The sequence below is a fragment of the Eublepharis macularius genome, chromosome 12 (genome assembly GCF_028583425.1).
Source record: "Eublepharis macularius isolate TG4126 chromosome 12, MPM_Emac_v1.0, whole genome shotgun sequence".
Classification (NCBI taxonomy): Eukaryota; Metazoa; Chordata; class Lepidosauria; order Squamata; family Eublepharidae; genus Eublepharis; species Eublepharis macularius.
The window spans coordinates 67,555,426-67,567,207 of record NC_072801.1 but is presented as its reverse complement, the minus strand read 5'-3'; positions in this window follow the sequence as shown (position 1 = coordinate 67,567,207).

The following is an 11,782-nucleotide window of genomic DNA, read 5'->3' as shown; positions in this document are numbered from 1 at the left end:
GCGTTCTGAACGCCACTCGGCTGCCTTTTCCTCATACTCTTTCTTCTCCTTCCTTAACTTTTCTATCTCCTGTTCCTGCTCTTCTTGAGCTGCTTGTAGCTTATTAATTAGGGACACGCTGTCCTGTAGGGCGGTGAAAAGTGCCCAAGCTCCATATCTGTCTTTTTTGCTTGACCTAGGTTTCTCCTTTTCACAAAAGTCTTGGAAGGCGCTTCTGACTATTTGGAGCGGGTCGGGTCCCTTGAAGGAACCGGCTTCCCAGGGGCAATCTCCCTTCTTAACTAGCCACTTCTCCAGGCGGGGCACGGTGGGGGCTGCCCGGTACATCTTTCCTTCGTTTAAGGCTGATCTCGGGGCGGTTAAAGAGTAGATCAGCGACACCAGGGGTGGGGCGATTGAAGCTCCCTATAAGTTTTCCCGTCTAGGGGCCGTTCGGAGGTTATTTCCCTTCGGGTCCTCGGGGATTCTTACACTGGATTCTTAGGGGTTTTTAACAACTTTTTCCTCTCTATGTTCCTTCGGGAGGTTTATCCTTCCCTCCGGTTCTCAAGGATTTTTAAACTGGGTACTACACAGGTTTTTACCAGGGGCTGTATTTAAAGGGTCCTACTTTTAGGTTTGCAAGGGTATATTTAAGGGTTCTACACTCGGTTCTTCTCCACCGGGGGAGAAGGAGAAATTCCTATTCCCGTTTCAAGCTTGCCTACAAGCCACGGGACCAGGAAAAGTTTACTGGCTCAGAAGGTGCTCCCAAGCTCTCTAAGCCCAAGAACCAAAAACGCTCAGTGCTCCCAAGCCTCTGCTCAGAAGCTAAAGCTCAGGGGTCTCCCAAGCCTATACTCGGAAACCAAAAAGTGTCCCCAAGCCTCTGCTCAGGAACTGCTACTAAGGGGGTCTCCCAAGCCTCTGCTCAGGCAACCAGAAATGCTCCCAAGCCTCTGCTCAGAAACTGAAGTGCTCCCAAGCCTCTGCTTAGAAGCCAAAATGCTCTCAAGCTCTCTGCCCAAGAACTGTACTCAAAAGGTCCCCAGGCCTCGCGCTCAGAGACAAACGGTTAAACTGTCTCCAAGCCTCGACCAAAAGACTAAATGCGCTCAAGGACTGCCTCTGCAAGTCTCCAAGCAAAAATGCCCAGGAGTAAAGCTTACTGTACTCCCAAGCGAGGTGCGCTCAAGAGTTCTAACAACTCCCAAGCAAAAGTGTGCCCAAGAGTCCCACTGACTCCCAAGAGAGGTGCGCCCACGAGTCTGACTTAAAACTCGCAAGCGGAAAGGCGCCCAAGAGTCTACCTTAAAACTCTTAAGCACGGTGCGGCCGGCTGCCGCGGGGCTTCAGGAACCTGGCTTCAGATTCCCAAAGCTAAACTAAAACGAACGGACTATCGATCCCTTCACGTTTCCTCCGGAGCGGGGATTGAAGCCTAAGTGCTGGCAGGAACGGGGTTTGGACGGACTTAGGAGAGACGGGGGAGGGCGGAAGAGAATTTTATATGTGCTGCTTCAGGAAGTATATATATGCGTATATATCTAGAGCCTACTTCTGGGATCCCACCCACATAGACGCGTTTAGGCGGCCCGGAAGGTGGCCAGGAACTTTACCAGTTCAGAGGTCCTCACCCACAGTACACCGGTTATAACGGCTGGAGGGCCTCGCGGTGCACCACAAAAGGCAAGTAGTCCAAAGCTGGCTGAAGGAGGAAATGGGGAAAAAGCCAACCCACAAGATAGAAATGCTCGCTAGAGCCACACACACTCACACTTTTAATTCCCTGAGCTAAAATTGCGCTCCTTACACAGAGGTCTGGAAAATTTTCCTCTAAGTCAGTTCGCTGAAGACATGCGTGTCGACTCACGTGCATTCACACGAACTGGGTTATGCCCGCATTCTCCACCAGTAAACTGTTACCAGAACTGCTCTTTATTATAATGGGGAATTAGCTATAGCAGTCTGTAACTTAAAATTAAGCGCGGATCATAACCTATGTATACGGAGGTCCCGATCCCAGACACTCTAGTGAAAAAGAGGCAGACTACAAATAGGTTCAAACACGTGTATTGTCTAACAATGTGGCGTAAGCCTGAACTTGCACAAGCATACAAGAAACACACAAGATCTAGGAAGCACAGAGTATGAAATACAGAGACGTTCGCATTAGCTGGTTCCCAACGATGATAGGGGGAATACTCACTTATCCTGAAGCGAAGCAGAGACACAGCAGTGAGGGTGGCCCAATGCCAGCACTGGGACCACAGACGGACAGCGAGGGGTTCTGGATAGGATGGCACGCGCGCCATGCGGTCTGAGAGGCCGGCTTAAATACCCCAAAACGTACCCTGGGGCTGGTGCTGTACTTGGTGGTTCTCACAGATTAAAACAAAGGGTCTAATGGGCTACTGAATGGCTTAGATGGGCCACTTTAGTAATCAGATTGTGATAAGTGACACCTCAGGAAGAGGGGACAAAAGAGGGAGGGGGAAATCCAAGTGGGCTGAAAGGATGTTCCAGCGGACAGGGCTTGTCCTGATGTCATCAGCTCTGGAATGCGGAGGTTTCTTTGAGATGCATTCTCTAAGTGCTTGGGATGGTCGGCACTTAGTTCCTTCTCCGGGGCGGCTCCTAAGATATGCAGAGCGGGGCGAGGTACTCTCGCTGCGGACGTGGTGTGCCCGCTTCGCCGAAATGGCTTCCCAAAGCAGTCTTCTTCCCAGGGTCTTCTGGCTGCCTGAGAACATGGATGCCGGCTGGGCATAGCTGGGGCTGGTTTGCAGGCTGCCCGGTAGCGAGGGCAAGCTCGGGGACCGGCCCGCGGGAGGCTCCAGGCGGGAACTGACCAGGGAGCGCCTAGCCAGGCTCGCTGGAGGTTTCCCCGGCAGGCGCCCGGCTGCTAGCAGCGGCTTGGGCCCATATGAGGCAGGCTTCCATGGAGGCAGGGGGAACAACACTTAAAACACAGTCCAAAGCAGGGAACAGGCACGGTCCGTGGCAGATGGCAATGCAGGCACGGGGCATACTTGTAACACAGTCCAAACATACACTGGGAAATCCAGATACAGGTCAGGGCAGGGTTGCCCAGAAAAAGAGTCCTTTGTGCAGTTAACCAAACATGGAGTCAGTAAACTACACAGTCTGTTGTAGCAGCAGGGTAATCAAACAGCAGGCAGGAAACTGACACGTGTATCAGAACACACACGTGCAGGGCAATCTTCGGTGTAGTAGTAAAACAGTAATGCAGGAAACTTTAACACAGTTCATAGCAGGCTTTAAAGCAGGAGAGGGGGCCTACTTGGCAACACTGAGGAACGCCTTTGTCCAGCATGTTGCTGTTGTTCAACTAAGCGCACTTCTTGCATGCGGTTTTCTACTTCACAGGTTAACTGAATCCACCCCAATAACGTGGGAGGATTATCTTGCATGAGGGCTCTATCCAGCAACTTAGGATTCATGCCTTGTTTGAACAAAATTATTTTAGTCGATTCCTCACACCTTGGGCATTTGGCGGCAAGCTGTCGGAATTTTGTAACATAGTCTCTAGCCGACATGTTACCTTGCCTAATGGACTGCAATTCTGTTCGAGCTCTTGTTTCCTCTAAAGGATCTTCATATTGGGCTCGTAGTGCATCCACTATCCCTTGAAGAGTATTTAACTCAGGGGCACCTATATCATAAAGACCTACATACCAGTCTGCAGCTTTTCCTTGGAGACGGGATCCCAAGTGTTCAATTTGACTGGCTTCATCTCCAAATAGGTGTCCCCACCGATTAAAAAACTGCAGAGCTTGCACGAGGAAAAATCCCAATTTGGAAGGATCCCCATCAAATGTGGCTTCCAACTTTACCCAGTCCATTGGTAATTCTTGCGGTCTGGCCGCTGGTGCAGGTACCTGATAGTAGTCGATCGGTACGGGTTGCGGCTGGGGTTGGAACGGAAGTTGTTGGAGCCTTGGTTGAGGTAGATGTGGAGGAGGACCCTCCGGAATTGGTTGTAGCGGTGCGGGTCCTCTCGGCGTGGGCAACATCGGTACAGGTTGTAACGGTGCCGGCTGTAGTGGTATTGGTTGGACAGGTGGCGTACCTCGTGGTGCAGGCAGCAGCGGAGCCAGCAGCAGTTGGGGACGGGGCGTCCCTCTTGGCGCGGGTAAACGGGGCGCTGGTTGTAAAGGTGTTGGGGGTTCTCTCGTGGTACTGGCTGCAGCGGCTCGGGTTGCAACGGCACAGGCTGTAATAGGGGAGGAGTCTCTCTGGGAACCGGTTGTCTTGGGACCTGTGTTCCTCTGGGCCCAGGCGTTCGTAGCGGTCGAGGAGTGGTCCCCCTTCCAATCGGTCCCAGTAGTGGAGAGAGGCGCGGAGTGGTACCCCTTTGTAATGGCGCCAATAGTCTCGGCAGAAAAGGTTGCCCCCCTCCTTGGGATGTTGTTGGTGGTGTGGTGGTGGGAGGCTCTCCCGGAGGACGTTCAGGTGTACCTCTCGGGGTTGTCGGAGGTCCCTTTATAGGTACTCCCCCATCGGTCCCGTCCTCTTCCACATCTGTATCTGGGTCAGGATAGGGATCCTCTGGTTCAGGACAGGGGTCCTCGGGTTCCGGGTTCGGATCCTCTGGTTCATCGGGTTGTTGCGGGATAACCTCTACTGGAAGCGGCTGGCCTGCTCCCAGCTCCGTCCTGGGAATATACTTCTGTAAGTTAGACAGGCTCTGTTGCAGACCTGCTGGCAGTTCCCGATTTCCTTCGGAGGTCCCAACCATGAGTACAGACAGTAGGTGAACTGCATGGGCCAGACTCTCTTCCATGCTTGTCAGCCTTTCCTCTAAGATTTGTACATGACCCATATTTCTCTCAGCGGTTTCGTTATCAGTATACTGCTGAGGTGGTTCCTCGGCGGCTTGCGAGGTATCCACATATTCAGCGCCTGGTTCAGCACAGGCTGCCCCGGGCCAAGGTCTTATTTCCCCCATGCCTTGGGCCCCTGCACCTTGCTCTTCTTGGGACCTTCCCACCAAGATCCCTTTCACCAGTTCCGTGACCGCTGAGATTCCAGCGTCAATTGCTATGGTTCTGCTTTGCAATTGTATCCACGTGTGTTCACTTAGGTCTTGTTGCCCTGTCCACAGGGTAACTTCTGCATAGTCCCAACTTAATACATCGCGACGGGACGTTTCCCACTCCAACCGGTCGGCTTCTCTGTTCCAGTAGTACCATGGTTGGTTACTGGGTTGCTCAGCAATTGCTTCTAAGCTCCGCCGGCCATCCATCGGGGATTGCATAAACACTGTACTCGCCCTTCGTTCTCTCGTTTCCCGCGGCCTCGCACCCCACTGCGTTGGAGTCGGCAAGGATAGCAACGGATCTTCTTTGGCAGTTGGCCGGGTATCCGTTTTACTGGGAGCGAGAGTATAAATTGTAGTAACAGAAGCTCCTGTCCTGCTGGGCACAGGTCCTTGAGCTTCCAGTCCTTGAGGGCTGGGGGAGGCATATAGATCGAAAAAAGGGTTCCTGGTGGGAACAGCTTTGGTATCCATCTTCTCCAGCTTAGGCATTGGAAAAATGGGATTCGTAACAAAATGTCAGAACTGTGGCTAGATAATGTCCTTACTCCAGACTACCTTATGCAATCAGACAAAAGCCCGTTGTTTTCAAAAGTTTACTGAAGAAAGAATTCATTATAGTCCACGGGCCTGAATACAATATCCAGGCTGGTACACGTGTATTGTTACGAATGATAGGTAAAGCTTGAGCTACAAAGTATCAGAACCCAGCAGGCCCATCCTCCCCCCATAGTTCTCAAAACAATCCCTTTGAAGCTGAGAAAGCGAAAGTTTCCCAGGGCTGGAGAAGCGATAGCCAAAACAATCTTCTTCCGTGCGATATCTGCTGGGAACGTCTTGGCACCTGTGAAGAAAGCACTTAGCATACTGAAAGAGTTAATATGGAGTCTCTTTAGTTACAAACATACACTTCAATCCTGACAGAAACAACTCCAAAGACGCATGGGGAAAATGTATAGAAGAAAGGAAAGGAGGTTATTTTTTATGAGTGTCCCCCCCCCTCCCCAACATACACATAAGATTGCAAATGTACTGTGGAAAGTGAACTTCACAAAAACTCCATTTAGCACTCAGGGGCATAAAAATGGCCCAGGAGCAAGACAAGCCATTTGGCTAGTGCGATGCTGGCAACATCCCAGAGGCCACTCAGCTCAGGTGACTCTTGGCCACCAATGAGTCTCTAGGTCCGAAGCCCACCTGAACATTCCCACTAAGTATCTGCTCTTGACAACACTGATTCTCATTAAGATTCCTGGTCTTAATCTGAACTGATAGACACTCGGTTTATTGTTACCACTCCAGCTTATCACAGAGATGTAGAGATAGAACATCCCCTAGTATTGCTGATACAACATGGCAAATAAAACCAATGGGCTGGACTGAATCAGCATTTCTGCTAGCGAAAAAGGGAGGCCCATCCAAAAAGGGCATGCTAGCAATCACGGGAATGGCATGAACAAAACCCGTGTGGGGTGGATGCTTTAATGAAGAGGGGACTGACAGAGACTAAGCAGAAAGATGGCTGGATCCAACCCAATCTGTGGTTTGGGGAAGGTGGCGTAGCATTGCAGGGTCAGCTGCCAACCCACATGTATAGTTTATGTATGAACAGACCCTGCCAATACCAACCACATATGCATAGGCTTGTCGGTATTGCTGACAACCTTATATATACAAAAACTGAGTTTAGGAACTGTACACATTAGGGTTCCCCAACCAAACCTGGCCACCAGTAGGAAGAGGGATGGGACATGAGGTAGAAGGCTGGTTGGGTGGTGGAATCACAGAATCATTGAGCTGGAAGGGGCCATACAGACCTTCTAGTCCAACCCCCTGCCCCATTCAGGATGAACCTAAATCATTTCTGACAAATATTCATCCAGCCTCTTCTTGAAAACTACTAGTGAATGGGAACTTCGGGTCCTATCCTTTTCTGCCAACTGGAACAGCTCCTTGCCCTCCTCTACTTGGCTGTGGAGAGTGTGGCCAAGTCACAGCTGACTTATGCTGACCTGTGCTAGGTTTTTCAAGGCAAGAGACTAACAGAGGTGGTTTGCCACTGCCTACCTCTGGAGAAGGGGCAGGGGGTTACACAGGGGTCAGCATCAGGAGTGTGATGATGTCACTTCTGGAAAACACCTGGAAGAAATGGCAATAGCTCTAGAAATCATCAGAATCTCCATGATAATCATGCTCACAACAGCAGTGAGGTTTTTCAAAAAAATCCCCACCATCACTTGAAGTGGTGGTGGGCCACAGAAGCTCAGAATGGGGGATCCCCTGCTCCAAATGGGGGCTTGGCAGCCCTAGTATACATGACTCGGGGTGCCGCAACAGTTATTGCAGCATTCTAGGTCATGCGCCGATTCCCCAAGCATTAATTGTTTGTGGGTACGTATAGTCTCTTCGGAATGTCTGCTGAATGCATCTAGGCAGACCAGCAAGTGCAATATCTCTCTCCCCAAGTGTCCATTAAGCATATCATGTGGTGTAAACAGAGATACTTTCATCATCCATAAGAAGCCATCATATCCATTTATTTTACCCATTTGTATAGGGTGGGGAAGGGAAGGCAGCATGATATAACCCAGTCTTGTCAGATCTCAGATGCTAAGCAGGGTCATGGGAGACCACCAAGGAAGACTCTGCAGAGGAAGGCAATGGCAAACCACCTCTGCTTCTCACTTGCCTTGAAAGCCCCAGAGGGCGGTGCCATCAGTCAGTTGTGACTTGACAGCACTTAGGCAGGGGGAAATAGCTGGAAGGATAATAGTTAAGCAGCCCCCATTCCATTTCTCCATTGAATACTGGAGAAAACAAAGACCTAATAAGTTACTGGTTCTCTAGTGAGGAAGTAATTGGTCTCCAAAGAAATCTTGTTTTGATGGAAATCTATCCTGGGTAGACCAGGACCCAATGGGCCAGTTCATTTCTTGAATAAAACTTCAGCAAACCATTTCAACCAGAATAAAAGCACTTCAACCACTCAGCCATCCTGCCAAAAGAAAGCCGCCAGCGTAATCTCTGCTCTTTCCACCAAAAAGACCATATGCAGTCCCAGAGTGATACAAGGAATGAGGCCACAATGTTAGGTTGACTGCACGTTCCTGGCTGGTTTTAGGAGAATGCTGTGGACAATTGAGGAACAAAACTTTGGAGTACTACACAAAAGGAGCTGACATGTGAATCCAAGGAGAAGAGGTTTGCCGAGGCATCCTATGCGAAAAAAGATTTGTGAGATTGTGAAACTTTCGGCATCCCCAGCAGACCAAAGATGTTTGCTGGGTTAGTCTAGCAATGCACTTCTTTCTTTATTAGGAAGAAGTGGGAACTCAGATTTCATGGACACAGATTGGCTACGTCAGATCATCTAAGCCTGCATTCTTGCTCTGAACATTTTTAAGTATTCATTGTCGAAGAGCGTTCAAGTAAAAACAGGTAAACCATGTAAGGGGGATGAAGTTTTCCTTCCCCTGTTGTGATGCCCCATCAGTTCCACTCCAGTACCAGCTTCATTCTTTGCAAACTGACCCACCAATTAGAGACTTGAGTGCATGGGAAACTGTGTACTGTGTTGAAGGATACACCCTACCATCCGCCCTGAGCCCCCCTGTTTGGGGAGGGCAGACTCTAAATTTAAGACAATAAATAAATAAATATTATCACCACCATCCACAGCAAGAATCAGATAAAGAAGTTTTGCTTCCCACAGTTTGCCTTGTTGCCAATAAGATCTGTCCTCCAGAAGAAGTTGTACAGTGGGGCCACAGTGCAGAAGTTCTTGCTACTGATCTTCAGTGCTGAACCGCAGGGATTCCTGCTTCCTCCCCAAATTTTGACAAAGCCCTGAGTCTGAGGCCTCTGCTAGACGGAGCAGCACTTTGAAAGAAATGGAAAGGTAAAGAAATGGGGGATAAAATCAAGAAGACTGAAGTGGGGAAGGTACGGGGAGGGGGTTGAACGGATCCAAGAGAAAGGATTTGGGTTTCTTCAATGAAATCTGGATAGATTATTATAGACTGTTGACCCAAAGGGGGAGCAGATAACAAGAAAATTATTTCTGATAGCACGTCCCTGTCCTATACTGGATTCTGGGCAGTTTGTGTTAACAGCAGAATAGAATAGTTTCCTTGTTGAACAGAAGTTTTGATTAATACATATGAACGCATGAAGTTGCCTTATACTGAATCAGCCCCTTTGTCCATTAAATCAGTATCATCCACTCAGACAGGCAGCAGCTCTCCAGGATCTCAGGAAGAGATCTTTCACATCAGCTACTGTGATCCTATCCACTGGAGGTGCTGGGGATTGAACCTGGGGCCATCTGCATGCCAAGCAGAGGCTCTTCTACTGAGCCACAGCCCCTCCCCATCTTCAGATCGGGAAATTTCTGGAGATTTGGAAGGAGAGGGAGCTCAGAAGATATGTGATAGTATAAAGTCCGCTTTCCAAAGTTGTCACTTCCTCCAGAGGATCTGAGCTCTGAAGTCTGAAGATCAGTTGCAATTGCAGGAAATCCCCAGTCCCCACCTGGAGGTTGGCAACACTACTAAACAGTGGTTCTAATTGGCACTTATTGTAGGAGAGTGAAATCCCAGGGTTCAGCTATGCAGGATGACTTCTTGAATTTTCAAACACCCTTCTTTTCTTTAGACTCAGCAATTGCATAATCAAGGAGGGAAACAGGATATTCATGAGCTTTTACTTGATGAATTTAAAGCATTTGGTGGGGGAGTTGTTTTCCAGTGTGAAAATGCTGGGGGGGGGAGAGGATAAAAGTATTTTAAAAAGAAAGCATTGGTTAAAACATTGATTAGCTAGATAGGCTAACAAGTCAAACTAATGGTTTTTTTTTAATACTTCCATCTAAGCAGGTCTACTCACAATCCTTTTAAAGTCCACTCAATGGGGCTTACTCCCAGGAAAGCATAGGGTTGCAAGTAAAAGGTATCCCCATTTCTCCCCAAAGGACAAAATCAGGACTAAATAACAATTGTGTTTTCCCAGGAACAGATAATCGAAAATAAACTGGAACTTAGAGGCAATCTGAGCTCTAAAACCTTCTATCATTAACAGACTTGCTCAGATCCTGCAAACTGGAGGACGTGGCTTCTTTTATTGAGTCAAGCCATCTCCTTTTAGGTCTTCCCCTTTGCCTACTGCCTTCCACTTTTCCTAGCATTATTGACTTTTCCAGAGAATTTTGTCTTCTCATAATGTGACCAAAGTACAATAGCCTCAGTTTTGTCATTTTAGCTCCTAGCGAGAATTCAGGCTAGATTTGATCTAGTTGCCACTTACTTGTCTCTACAATATAATATGGGGGTAATAAAACAGGCCTGCTTCACGCAAAAAGTGCTATAAGGATCGCTCAATGTACTGTGAAGGAAAATCTGTATATCACTTCATATGCTCAATTTAAATAGGGCATTGTCTGTGTAAGTTTAACAAGGGATCCTAGAATGCTGCCATCTGGAGGAAGGGAAAGACATGGGCGTGTTTGTGTGTGAGACTTTCTGTGAGGTATTGCCTAGCAACAGGGAACAGGAGACCTGACTGGATCTCTGTGGGGTAAGGGAGCGAGAAAAGGCCCATGGGGATGACAGGAAAGATGGCTCCCTGGGAGAGCTACGCTACTTCTGTTGCATAATATTGCCATTTTCTGAGGAGCAATTCTCATGTGTGATCCAATCAGATCATAGACCACAGGAATTTTGTTTCTAAGCACCACTGTGAAACCATCCTCTGCCCCCGATTAAGGTTATCAAGCTCCAGATGGAGCCTGGATTTCTCCCAAAATGACAGTCTCCAGACTAGAGTATTTAGTCCCCTTGGAGAAAATGGCAACTTCAGAAAGTAGGCTGTATGGCATCCCATTCCTGCTAAGCATCCTTCCCTCTTCAAATTCTACCACAAAATCTCTAGGAATTTTCCAACCTGGAGTTGCCTCAAATGCCTGAGGGAGAAAGATCTTGGTACACCCCGCAAGGCTCTTTTGAGGCACAAGCAACTGCTTAGGAGAGCATGCCCATCAAGGAACATGCATCACAAAATGTGCTCAAGCCCTCCTGATTTTAAAGCTACTGTTTTCTCTTCCTCTACAGCAGCTAAAGCCAAGAGATATATGTGCTGTGCATCTATATCTCCCTCTCCATTTGAGACATACACTGAAGATATGGTTGGTGGCACCCAAATTAAATGTTGATGTCATGCCTATTTGATCCCATTCCAGGAGAAACTGATATAATAGGTAACTTTTCCTCACTGAATTCCACCCCCCCCCCAATATTATTATGACATGTAAATTAGTTCACTCTGCCAGGCTACTGAGAATCCAGGCCGAGCTACATTGAGTAGGAGAAATAGAGTTTCTTTAGCCTCACAGATCCAGAGGAGTTAGCCAGGTTAGTCTGTAGTTGTAAAATAGTAAAGAGTCCAGGAGCACCTTAAAGACTAACCAACTTTATTGTGGCATAAGCTTTTGAGAACCACAGCTCTCTTCTACAGATGCATCTGATGAAAAGAGCTGTGGTTCTTGAAAGCTTATGCTACAATAAAATTGGTTAGTCTTGAAGGAGCCACTGGACTCTTTACTATTTAACCGCACACTTTTTTATCAATAACAACAAATGTTTTAAATATGGTACTGGCAGGAAGGAAAGGGGGCAGGCTTGTGAGGAGGAAGGGTAGAAACAGAAACAGCCATTAGTGATTTGATACAGGGAGGTGAAAGAAAAGAGT